Consider the following 13,775-nt stretch of genomic DNA (forward strand, 5'->3'; position numbering starts at 1 on the left):
TCAAGGCAAAAAAAAATGTTTTTATTAGAATAACGGATAAAAAATATTTATGTGGATTCCCTCTGATTAATCAATGTCCCATTACTTAGGAAGTGTTGACATAGATAGGCCTACAGAATAACTTTAATTCAGTTAGGCTTATTTCCCATGCTCTTGTGCGCATGGGGCTGCGAGCAGAATGTTGAGTGATTATTCATGTTTAAATGTATCAACTTCACTGACACATCCAAACAGCTTACTGGAAATGTGATTCAATGGTGCCGGATAAAAGAAGCAGAAGCTAAATCGCCTAAAAAAAGGCCAGCCACTGAATAATGGCTGAATAATCATAATAATAATTACAATAAAACCACATAACGCTCTAAAGTCAATCATGTCCCCTTGAATAAAGCATTATAATTCAGTCAATCAAATAAGTCCGTTATAACCACATCCAATGACTCACGTAGCCTAGTTATATCTCTGTGCAGGTGTGTGTCGTGACGCGGGCCAGCCGCGGTTTGAGCATTTGACTGGAAACGCATTTTGTCGCAATTGTTTGTGTTGAAATATATCCGTGCTGAGAGATGGACACAATTCATCTTTACATTATTATTTTTTAAAGTTTAACTAGGCAAGTCAGTTAAGAACAAATTCTTGTTTACTGCTTTGTTCAGGGGCAGAACGACAGATATTTACCTTGTCAGCTCGGGGATTCGATCCGGCAACCCTTCGGTTACTGACCTAACGCTCTAACCACTAGGTTACCTGCCGCCCCGGATAATGTCATCTTTTACAATGCAGAACACCACAGCACTTCACGCAGAACCGACCAGCACATGCCAGATTGTCCCTTAATTTGAAACAACAACCTAACAATAGGGCACAAATTAGGACTACATTTATGTTTGAAATTTAGGACACAAAATATTTCAAACTGATGAAGTGGTTCGCAACACATCAGTTTAACAGAGTATAAGAGATACATTTGATTGCAAACGGATCCATCTAAATCTATAATTGGAGATTTAATTTATTATAGCCTATTCTAACATCGTCGTATATACATTTAGGATTTCATTAATAAAACACAAAGCTCAGTTAAAATGCCCCCTTGGAGATGTGCTAATAATTAGATCATTGTTATAAACAATAAAACAAAGCATATAGCCTATTTACTCCTATATGACACATCAAATTAAATAGATTCGATTCTAATTAAAACAAATACAATTTTGTTTTTTTCACATGCTAAAGAATGTGACGCAGTCTGATTTTTGAAAGCCGTAGCCGTAAAAATGTTGGTTGCCTATAAAATTTAAATAAAAAAACCTATAGCCTACAATCACGGCCTAAAATATTAAATCATTAAAAGAAATCGAGATTTCAATATAATGTAAGGAAATATTTCCTCACAAATGAACCGACTTTACTGTTGCCTAAAGGAAGAACTGCTACTTTGAGGGGACAGGCAGCGAGAGTTCAACAAGAGAGAGAGCGAGAGGCTTGGATTTCCTCTCGTCCCGTTCACCTCTGAGCAGCGGTAATCCGATAGGCGCAAACTGCTTGATCAATAATGTATGTAGTCGGCTATCAAATCTATCGATATGCGTCGCGAGGCTACACGCTGCAGCATGTTTGCGCGATTAACTGGAGGCCGCTTCCATTGCATTGGGAAAGAATCAATTCTGGAGAGATGATTGGTTTAAATGACAAGTCATCAGCATAAAACAACGGATCCTAGCCTACCCATGAACCTATAGGCCCACAGAGTAATATAGCCTAAACATTTTTTCGATGTAAAATAAGACATTCATTCATTCATTGTTTTTTGAGCATCAGTTAACATCAAGTAAGGTGAACCACCCAAACCAAAATACAGCCGCAGCACACAGAAATAAAAACTGTTGTATGTTGTATCAATCAAATGTTTCACTCTTGGTTTCTTAACCCCATTCAGGACAACATTGGAAAACAGACTGGAGAAAGAATGAGAGGTGAGAGAAAAGTAAACAAAAGAAGATTTAAAAGGCTGAGAGGAATCTGGTGACGATTATGATGGTGGTGGGGATGATGATGAAGATCATGAAGAAATTGCAGCAGGTAAAGATGAATTATGAGGAAGATTCAGGGCAAATGTCTTTCAATTTGACAAACAAAGACGAAGACGACAGTGGTTGAGAGGCAGACAGTGATGATGTTGATGATAACGATGAAGAGGAAGGGGTAGACGAAGACGACAGTGGTTGAGAGGCAGACAGTGATGATGTTGATGATAACGATGAAGAGGAAGGGGTAGACGAAGACGACAGTGGTTGAGAGGCAGACAGTGATGATGTTGATGATAAGGATGAAGAGGAAGGGGTAGACGAAGACGACGGTGGTTGAGAGGCCGACAGTGATGATGTTGATGATAACGATGAAGAGGAAGGGGTAGACGAAGACGACGGTGGTTGAGAGGCCGACAGTGATGATGTTGATGATAACGATGAAGAGGAAGGGGTAGACGAAGACGACAGTGGTTGAGAGGCCGACAGTGATGATGTTGATGATAACGATGAAGAGGAAGGGGTAGACGAAGACGATGGTGGTTGAGAGGCCGACAGTGATGATGTTGATGATAACGATGAAGAGGAAGGGGTAGACGAAGACGACGGTGGTTGAGAGGCAGACAGTGATGATGTTGATGATAACGATGAAGAGGAAGGGGTAGACGAAGACGACGGTGGTTGAGAGGCCGACAGTGATGATGTTGATGATAACGATGAAGAGGAAGGGGTAGACGAAGACGCAGGTGTAGTAATAAAAGCAGGATAGATTACCAAAGAGCCCATTGCCAGTTCGGCCTTTCCTCATCAGGTACATGGCCCAGGACAGGGGACCGGAGTTGGAGAAGGGCCCAGGATTCATGCTTCGTCTCTGGGTACTTGCGGAGCGAACGGTGGGGTGGGTTTTTAAGACCCAGCACAGGAATATGGAAAGCTAGATCCCCCTCACTCTCACCCTCATCCTTTTATACCCACCCACCCGCCACCCTACCCACCTCCCCCCTCGCCCAAGATATTAGTGAAAAACTGAAAAAGAGAGAAAGAAGGAGAGAAAGGAGGGGAAAACGGATGGCATCCACTCATGCTTAATATATTCCCTCACTAAGCGTAGCCCCGGGGGACTCGGCATCACTCTGCCCTCAGGCAACTCAGACCTGCTAATTTCATTTAGTGACTCAAATGATTTTTCTCTCTCCTTTCCTCTCTCCATCGCTCCCCCCTCCATGTCTTTTTCTCACCTCTCTCCCCCTCGCTTCTTTTTCTAAAGTTCTGACAAACGGTGAAAATAAAGGCAAAGAGCAGGGGATTGAGTTGGTCTTAGCCATAAAGACTGGTTTGTGTTTTAAGTAATTGTCATCGAGTTTGTGGATCACATGAAGAAGGACCATTTTCTCAGTGGTTCACCCTTGGTTTGGGAACCACACGGTCCTTACACTGGAAGATCTGTAAACCAGATTGGAACGACGGAGACAGTTTGATTTGCCTGTGACAGCTCCTGAGGTGACATGACCACTATGGCTGGTCTCTGGCTTCCTGGAAACCACCTAGCGTGACACGGATCTGTCCTCTGGTCTGGCTGAGGTTGGTGCATGGCCACTGAGGTTTCTGGGTCGTCCTCCACACACACCCCGAATCCACCACTCATAGTCACTATCCCACAGACCTGGGCCCAATGGAACTCTGGGTACACCAGTGGCAGTACCACAGGACACCAAATGTGTGTGTGTTGCAGACATCTGGTACCCCACAGCAGGTCATGATGGTCTAGTAAAGGCATTACTAGGGAAAGCTTGACAGGATGTGTCGCCTCTGTCCACACACTGTATTAGTTGGTTGGAACCTCCTCTTCCACTCTGCCAATCTCTGCAGGTCAGAGTTTCACTTTGGGGACGTGGATTGAACTGTCCCTCTAATCGTCTTTTTCTTTATACTTGTTTATCTCTCTCTCTCTCTCTTAGGGGACTGCTGTGTTCGTGTCCTTTCTGTCTCTCTCTCATTCTGACAGTCTCTCGCTCTCTCTCTCTCTCTTAGGGGACTGCTGTGTTCGTGTCCTTTCTGTCTCTCTCTCATTCTGACAGTACTCGCTCTCTCTCTCTCTCTCTTAGGGGACTGCTGTGTTCGTGTCCTTTCTGTCTCTCTCTCATTCTGACAGTCTCTCGCTCTCTCTCTCTCTTAGGGGACTGCTGTGTTCGTGTCCTTTCTGTCTCTCTCTCATTCTGACAGTCTCTCGCTCTCTCTCTCTCTTAGGGGACTGCTGTGTTCGTGTCCTTTCTGTCTCTCTCTCATTCTGACAGTCTCTCGCTCTCTATCTCTCTTAGGGGACTGCTGTGTTCGTGTCCTTTCTGTCTCTCTCTCATTCTGACAGTCTCTCACTCTCTCTCTTAGGGGACTGCTGTGTTCGTGTCCTTTCTGTCTCTCTCTCATTCTGACAGTCTCTCGCTCTCTCTCTCTCTTAGGGGACTGCTGTGTTCGTGTCCTTTCTGTCTCTCTCTCATTCTGACAGTCTCTCGCTCTCTCTCTCTCTTAGGGGACTGCTGTGTTCGTGTTCTTTCTGTCTCTCTCTCATTCTGACAGTCTCTCACTCTCTCTCTCTCTTAGGGGACTGCTGTGTTCCTGTCCTTTCTGTCTCTCTCTCATTCTGACAGTCTCTCGCTCTCTCTCTCTCTCTCTTAGGGGACTGCTGTGTTCGTGTCCTTTCTGTCTCTCTCTCATTCTGACAGTCTCTCGTTCTCTCTCTCTCTCTCTCTTAGGGGACTGCTGTGTTCGTGTCCTTTCTGTCTCTCTCTCATTCTCTCAGTCTCTCTCTCTGTGCCAGGGGCAGTCTGTCCCCTGCTGTCTCTAGAGTCGGGGCCACCCTGAGGCCAGCACCAGGGCCACACTGAGGATCAATACCCACACACTCGCCCCTCCTCACCACCTCCACCCCTCACCTTCACCACCTCCCTGAACAAGGGATCGATGGAGAGATACAGCCTGGGGAGGAGTCTCATAGAGCTTCAAAGAGCTCATCACTCAGTCACTCAGTCACTCATCACTCACTCACTGAAAGTGTTAGCAGATTGTTGTAAGTTTAATGTAGAAGATTTACAGAAGTTGGAATTGAATGTTTCTGTAATCAAACATTGTGAAAGCAGTGATAGTGACTCTCAAGTTAAAATAGAGGGGAAAAAATGTGAGGCTTGCACGTACGCACTCTCACACCTCCTCTATAATTCATGGGGCTGTATTGTTTGGATGCAGTTAACTGCTACTTAAAAGTAATTAATTGATTTTCTGACAAATCAGTTAGCAGCACTGCCAAGTGACAGAACAGAGTGGTCCAGCACCTGGTTAACAGACACACACCTTCACATAGCCGCACGCACGCAAGCACACACACACACACACACACACACACACACACACACACACACACACACACACACACACACACACACACACACACACACACACGCACACACTCTCCAGGAATGGGACAAACAGCCCACACACACTCAGTCCAGCTGTATTTACATTGCAACTAAGGATAAACTCTTAACCAGTGACACACACACATGCAACACAAACACACAGCATTTCAAAGGAGCAGTTTTTCCCATGGTCCCTTTCCTGTACTCCCCTGCCCCATCTCTGAATCCCCCAGGGCCCAATAGACCCAGTAATGCTAACATGGCTAACACCAGAACTAGTATCATAACAAGATAATCAGGCTAATCTGTCAATCACAACTAAATCAGAATACTACAATGAATTCATCCCTCAATCCAAGTGCTGTTTGATTTGGCCATTTCTGACTGAAGATATGACTCAGTGCATTGAGTTGGTCTGTGTCTGAAACCTGCCAGTCTTAAGAAGGGAAGGCTTGTGTGTGTGTGTGTGTTGAATAATTCAGCGTGCTCTCAGATGAGAGAAAACTAGCAGCTCTATGAGGCACTCCTCCTGTGGAACTACTGATTGATTTTCTGACACAAGCTATGAGAAGAGAATATGAGAGAGAGAGGGAGCGAGAGGGAGAGAGAGAGGAGAGGAGAGGAGAGAGAGAGGAGAGGAGAGGAGAGAGGGTCACATAGCACTCAACGGTTTGAAGTGATGTATCTGTCTAAACGTTACTGTGACACCCGTTTGTACCCTTGTAATGTTGACACCTATTCCAGTCTTAGTATTCATCCTATGCACAGTTCAGCTGTCCACACTTCACTTTTCACCTACAGCTTATATCTCAGCACCTCTGTCTTGCTGTATAGAGCACTGAGCAGGGAGAGAGGGATGGAAGGAGGGAAGGATGGAAGGAGGGAGGGAGACAGGAGAGGGGAGAGAGGGATGGAAGGAGAGAGGGATGGAAGGAGGGAGGGATGGATGGAAGGAGAGAGGGATGGAAGGAGGGAGGGATGGAAGGAGAGAGGGATAGAAGGAGAGAGGGATGGAAGGAGAGAGGGAGGGGGACGGGAGAGGGGAGAGAGAGAGAGCTATGGGGATCTGCCTCAGGCAGCGTTTAGTGCAGTTTGAATGGATGAGCAGGTGCAGTGATGCAGGAAAACACACACACACACACACACACACACACACACACACACACACACACACACACACACACACACACACACACACACACACACACACACACACACACACACACACTGACTAGTTTAATCACCTGTGAAAAAGGACACTATTCCATGTGATCAACAGAAGAGACTGGGACCACGTGTTGTGTGTTTATTTCTATGTCTTTATTTCAGCACATTTGAAATAAGTATACGGTCTGCTTCCTCCTTTGTGATTTCGGCCCGGGTTACTGTTATTTTTTTTTAAGTGCTTCCTGAATAAAATGTGATATATTGATCTGTAAACTATGGAAGGTTTTCATCTACCATCCAATGGTATGGACGCATAGAAGGATCAATAGAAAGAGGAGAGGATGGATGGATGGATGGATAAAAGGATGGATGGATGGGCAGTAAAGGTGCATGGTGTCCTGATGGAGGGATGAGCCTTGGCCTCGGGGCAGGAAGAGAGGGATGAGAGAGGGATTGGAGGAGGAGATCCCAGAGGAAACGAGAACCAGGAGCACGAGTCCAGAAGTGAGGAGAAGCAGCCACTGTACAGTCCTGGAAGTGGTTTACGTTAGGTTGCTCCTCTGACTCAACAGAAAAACTCAAACTGACTCAAACAACATGTCCCTCATTAGCCAACTGACAGTTGGTCAGTGATCAGCGTGAGTGTCTGAGGTAAGCCTGCAGCCTAATCTGGGTCCTGGTGGTTGGGACTGGGTCCTGGTGGTTGGGACTGGGTCCTGGTGGTTGGGACTGGGTCCTGGTGGTTGGGACTGCGTCTGCTGTGGTTGGGACTGGGTCCTGGTGGTTGGGACTGGGTCCTGGTGGTTGGGACTACGTCTGCTGTGGTTGGGACTGGGTCCTGGTGGTTGGGACTGGGTCTGCTGTGGTGGGGACTGGGTCCTGGTGGTTGGAACTGGGACTGCTGTGGTTGGGACTGGGTCCTGGTGGTTGGGACTGGGTCCTAGTGGTTGGAACTAACAGATGGTCTCTTTAGAAATGAGTCACAGGCTTGTCAACAGACAGAGACAGAGAAATGGGGACGGGTGGCTGTCCCTCGATAGTCCAAAATGGACTCCCATCCTTAATCTCCACTAATCTGAAAACATTGGCAATGTGAAAGCAACATGTTAACCCTTGTACATGTATTTAAGGTCGGAGCAGACAAAGGGAAAGGAGACAAAGAGAAGAAGCTACTTTAAACTATTGAGATGGATCCAGAGTCAGAGGGACTCATATCTATACTATTGAGACTCATATCTATACTATTGAGATGGATGCAGAGTCCGAGGGACTCATATCTATACTATTGAGATGGATGCAGAGTCAGAGGGACTCATATCTATACTATTGAGATGGATGCATTGAGATGGATGCAGAGTCAGAGGGACTCATATCTATACTATTGAGATGGATGCAGAGTCAGAGGGACTCATGTCTATACTATTGAGATGGATGCAGAGTCAGAGGGACTCATATCTATACTATTGAGATGGATCCAGAGTCAGAGGGACTCATATCTATACTATTGAGATGGATGCAGAGTCCGAGGGACTCATATCTATACTATTGAGATGGATGCAGAGTCAGAGGGACTCATATCTATACTATTGAGATGGATGCAGAGTCAGAGGGACTCATATCTATACTATTGAGATGGATGCAGAGTCCGAGGGACTCATATCTATACTATTGAGATGGATGCAGAGTCAGAGGGACTCATATCTATACTATTGAGATGGATGCAGAGTCAGAGGGACTCATATCTATACTATTGAGATGGATCCAGAGTCAGAGGGATTCATATCTATACTATTGAGATGGATGCAGAGTCAGAGGGACTCATATCTATACTATTGAGATGGATGCAGAGTCAGAGGGACTCATATCTATACTATTGAGATGGATGCAAAGTCAGAGGGACTCATATCTATACTATTGAGATGGATGCAGAGTCAGAGGGACTCATATCTATACTATTGAGATGGATGCAGAGTCAGAGGGACTCATATCTATACTATTGAGATGGATGCACAGTCAGAGGGACTCATATCTATACTATTGAGATGGATGCAGAGTCAGAGGGACTCATATCTATACTATTGAGATGGATGCAAAGTCAGAGGGACTCATATCTATACTATTGAGATGGATGCAGTCAGAGGGACTCATGTCTATACTATTGAGATGGATGCAGTCAGAGGGACTCATATCTATACTATTGAGATGGATGCAGTCAGAGGGACTCATATCTATACTATTGAGATGGATGCAGAGTCCGAGGGACTCATATCTATACTATTGAGATGGATGCAGAGTCAGAGGGACTCATATCTATACTATTGAGATGGATATCTATGGCAGCATGGCAGGCCCATTCTCACAACCCTCACCGGTAGGGTTGCCAAGTGGTAGGGTTGCCAAGTGGTAGGGTTGTGAAGTGGTAGGGTTGCCAAGTGGTAGGGTTGTGAAGTGGTAGGGTTGTGAAGTGGTAGGGTTGTGAAGTGGTAGTGTTGTGAAGTGGTAGGGTTGTGAAGTGGTAGGGTTGTGAAGTGGTAGGGTTGTGAAGTGGTAGGGTTGTGAAGTGGTAGTGTTGTGAAGTGGTAGGGTTGTGAAGTGGTAGTGGTTGTGAAGTGGTAGTGTTGTGAAGTGGTAGGGTTGTGAAGTGGTAGGGTTGTGAAGTGGTAGGGTTGTGAAGTGGTAGTGTTGTGAAGGGTAGGGTTGTGAAGTGGTAGTGTTGTGAAGTGGTAGTGTTGTGAAGTGGTAGGGTTGTGAAGTGGTAGGGTTGTGAAGTGGTAGGGTTGTGAAGTGGTAGGGTTGTGAAGTGGTAGGGTTGTGAAGTGGTAGGGTTGCCAAGTGGTAGGGTTGTGAAGTGGTAGGGTTGTGAAGTGGTAGGGTTGCCAAGTGGTAGGGTTGCCAAGTGGTAGGGTTGTGAAGTGGTAGGGTTGTGAAGTGGTAGGGTTGTGAAGTGGTAGGGTTGTGAAGTGGTAGGGTTGTGAAGTGGTAGGGTTGTGAAGTGGTAGTGTTGTGAAGTGGTAGGGTTGTGAAGTGGTAGTGTTGTGAAGTGGTAGGGTTGTGAAGTGGTAGGGTTGTGAAGTGGTAGTGTTGTGAAGTGGTGGTATGGTTGTGAAGTGGTAGTGTTGTGAAGTGGTAGTGTTGTGAAGTGGTAGTGTTGTGAAGTGGTAGGGTTGTGAAGTGGTAGTGTTGTGAAGTGGTAGTGTTGTGAAGTGGTAGGGTTGTGAAGTGGTAGGGTTGTGAAGTGGCAGGGTTGTGAAGTGGTAGGGTTGTGAAGTGGTAGGGTTGTGAAGTGGTAGTGTTGTGAAGTGGTAGGGGTAGTGTTGGTAGAAGTGGTAGGGTTGTGAAGTGGTAGGGTTGTGAAGTGGTAGTGTTGTGAAGTGGTAGGGTTGTGAAGTGGTAGTGTTGTGAAGTGGTAGTGTTGTGAAGTGGTAGGGTTGTGAAGTGGTAGGGTTGTGAAGTGGTAGGGTTGTGAAGTGGTAGGGTTGTGAAGTGGTAGGGTTGTGAAGTGGTAGGGTTGCCAAGTGGTAGGGTTGTGGAAGTGGCAGGGTTGTGAAGTGGTAGGGTTGCCAAGTGGTAGGGTTGCCAAGTGGTAGGGTTGTGAAGTGGTAGGGTTGTGAAGTGGTAGGGTTGTGAAGTGGTAGGGTTGTGAAGTGGTAGTGTTGTGAAGTGGTAGGGTTGTGAAGTGGTAGTGTTGTGAAGTGGTAGGGTTGTGAAGTGGTAGGGTTGTGAAGTGGTAGTGTTGTGAAGTGGTATGGTTGTGAAGTGGTAGTGTTGTGAAGTGGTAGTGTTGTGAAGTGGTAGGGTTGTGAAGTGGTAGGGTTGTGAAGTGGTAGTGTTGTGAAGTGGTAGGGTTGTGAAGTGGTAGTGTTGTGAAGTGGTAGGGTTGTGAAGTGGTAGGGTTGTGAAGTGGTAGGGTTGTGAAGTGGTAGGGGTAGGGTTGTGAAGTGGTAGGGTTGTGAAGTGGTAGTGTTGTGAAGTGGTAGGGTTGTGAAGTGGTAGGGTTGTGAAGTGGTAGGGTTGCCAAGTGGTAGGGTTGCAAGTGGTAGGGTTGCCAAGTGGTAGGGTTGTGAAGTGGTAGGGTTGTGAAGTGGTAGGGTTGTGAAGTGGTAGGGTTGTGAAGTGGTAGTGTTGTGAAGTGGTAGGGTTGTGAAGTGGTAGTGTTGTGAAGTGGTAGTGTTGTGAAGTGGTAGGGTTGTGAAGTGGTAGGGTTGTGAAGTGGTAGGGTTGTGAAGTGGTAGTGTTGTGAAGTGGTAGGGTTGTGAAGTGGTAGTGTTGTGAAGTGGTAGGGTTGTGAAGTGGTAGGGTTGTGAAGTGGTAGGGTTGTGAAGTGGTAGGGTTGTGAAGTGGTAGTGTTGTGAAGTGGTAGGGTTGTGAAGTGGTAGGGTTGTGAAGTGGTAGTGTTGTGAAGTGGTAGTGTTGTGAAGTGGTAGGGTTGTGAAGTGGTAGTGTTGTGAAGTGGTAGGGTTGTGAAGTGGTAGGGTTGTGAAGTGGTAGGGTTGTGAAGTGGTAGTGTTGTGAAGTGGTAGGGTTGTGAAGTGGTAGTGTTGTGAAGTGGTAGGGTTGTGAAGTGGTAGTGTTGTGAAGTGGTAGTGTTGTGAAGTGGTAGGGTTGTGAAGTGGTAGTGTTGTGAAGTGGTAGGGTTGTGAAGTGGTAGGGTTGTGAAGTGGTAGTGTTGTGAAGTGGTAGGGTTGTGAAGTGGTAGTGTTGTGAAGTGGTAGGGTTGTGAAGTGGTAGTGTTGTGAAGTGGTAGGGTTGTGAAGTGGTAGTGTTGTGAAGTGGTAGGGTTGTGAAGTGGTAGTGTTGTGAAGTGGTAGGGTTGTGAAGTGGTAGTGTTGTGAAGTGGTAGGGTTGTGAAGTGGTAGTGTTGCCCCTAATCTCTCGTGGACAGAACTATGTCTGTAAAATCTGGTAATATTATTATGAGACAAGAGAGGACAAATAGGTTGAGTGATTGGCTAATAACACAACTCACATTAGGGGCTGTTATTATCTGGGTGACCCAAACTAGGATGTTGAATGGGGGTAGGTTGGGCGGATGAGGGGGGTTAGCTGGACATTTTAATAGGGGTCAGGCTGGCCTTTTCCCTCCCAGCAAGAGACAGAGGAGAGAGAGGACACTGGTGAATACATCAGTCATCAGTCAGCCACAAAATCAAAATCAAGTAATGACTCACACGGCCAAAATCCCTTATGACAGAGACAGTGATGGAGGAAGGCAGACAGAAAGACACGGAGGGGACCCCCCCCCCACCCCACCCACAAATCAGCTGAAAAGATCCGACCTCACCTCCCACCCCTCTGGTCCTAACAGTACCCCAGGAGGATGAAGGCCCATTGCTAAATGAAGAAGAAGAGCTGGTTCAGTAAATGGAACCAAGGCCTCTCTTTCCCTCCACACCACGACACACTCGGAGCGAAGCGTCAACGAACTGATAAATAAATGACCAGTCGCGTCACTGGATGGATAGAACAAATGGATGAGTGCAGGAGCGAAGGATGGGAGGGGTTCTTTCACACACACTTTGCATGGTTACTTCGTTAACCACACTGGGAAGGGGACTCGGTGGAGTGTGTGTGAGTGCGTGTATGTCCTTACTTTGTTAACCACAGTGTTTTGGGGACTGGGGTGGCAGGCACGGTGGACTGGTCCCATTGGGCCGTGGTGGTTCTCGGTCGGTCCATTACCGAGGAACACGGGGGGTACTCTGTGGGACTCTGTGGTCGGGCCAATGGACTGAACCCCACGGCACCCCGGCATTCTATCGACAGCTAAATGGGCATTTCCTGTCGCGGTTTCTCGCATGGAAGGTGGCGATGTCGCCCCAGAAGCAAAGCATCACGGGAAAGTCGAGGCGTTTTTTCGCGTGCTAGGATGCACCAACACGTCCCCGACCATCACCATCAGAGAGGAGGTGTACTGAAACGAAGGGAGCGAGAAAGAGGAGGGGAATAAATGAATAGTTAAATAGATAGAAGGAATGGAGACACAATTAGAGATGATTCTCATTCCTTCTGGTTGTACTTCAGAGGTTAACTTTGGCATTGAGCGTTCAGGAAGGTACATTCAGTCCCTAGTATCCTGTTGTAGCCACTAGCCCCAGTAAAAAGCTGTTTCTCATGGATGAAGCTCAGTATGATGGGAGGCAAGATCTCTTTACCCCTGCCTATATGTACATATCTACCTCAATTACATCGTACCCCTGCCTATATGTACATATCTACCTCAATTACATCGTACCCCTGCCTATATGTACATATCTATCTCAATTACATCGTACCCCTGCCTATATGTACATATCTACCTCAATTACATCGTACCCCTGCCTATATGTACATATCTACCTCAATTACATCGTACCCCTGCCTATATGTACATATCTACCTCAATTACATCGTACCCCTGCCTATATGTACATATCTACCTCAATTACATCGTACCCCTGCCTATATGTACATATCTACCTCAATTACATCGTACCCCTGCCTATATGTACATATCTACCTCAATTACATCGTACCCCTGCCTATATGTACATATCTACCTCAATTACACCCCCTGCCTATATGTACTCCCTGCCTGCATCTTCACCTCGCCTATATGTACATACTGGTACCCCGTGTATATATCCATGTTATTGTTACACATTGTGTATTTATTCCTTGTGTTGCATTTAAAGAAAAATGTGTACTGCATTGTTGGTAAATAAGCATTGTACTGTTAGTCTACACCTGTTGTTTACGAAGCATGTGACAATTCAAATTTGATATGTTCTGCAGTACACACACTGGGCCTAGTATTGACTGCAGTGGTGGCCATACAGGGGCTGAGTGGGTTACCCCACCAGGGGGCTGAGGGACCGGGTGCTGTGGGGAGACATACAGGACCACTTCACCATGACATACAGAATGTAGGACGGCTAACCAATGTACTGGCTCCCCTTAAAACACATTCTAACACAAACACATACTAACACCTAACCCGAAGCCAGAGAGAAATCCCCAGAGAGAGGGGGAAGGAGAGCGAGGGAGAGAGAGGGGGAAGGAGAGCGAGGGAGAGAGAGAAGGGGGAAGGAGGGGGAAGGAGAGGAGAGAGAGGGGGAAGGAGAGCGAGGGAGAGAGAGAAGAGAACAGATCTAGGGGAATGAAACGGAGGAGGAGATGAAAACAAGACAAGGAT

The sequence above is a fragment of the Oncorhynchus nerka genome, linkage group LG2 (genome assembly GCF_034236695.1).
Source record: "Oncorhynchus nerka isolate Pitt River linkage group LG2, Oner_Uvic_2.0, whole genome shotgun sequence".
Classification (NCBI taxonomy): Eukaryota; Metazoa; Chordata; class Actinopteri; order Salmoniformes; family Salmonidae; genus Oncorhynchus; species Oncorhynchus nerka.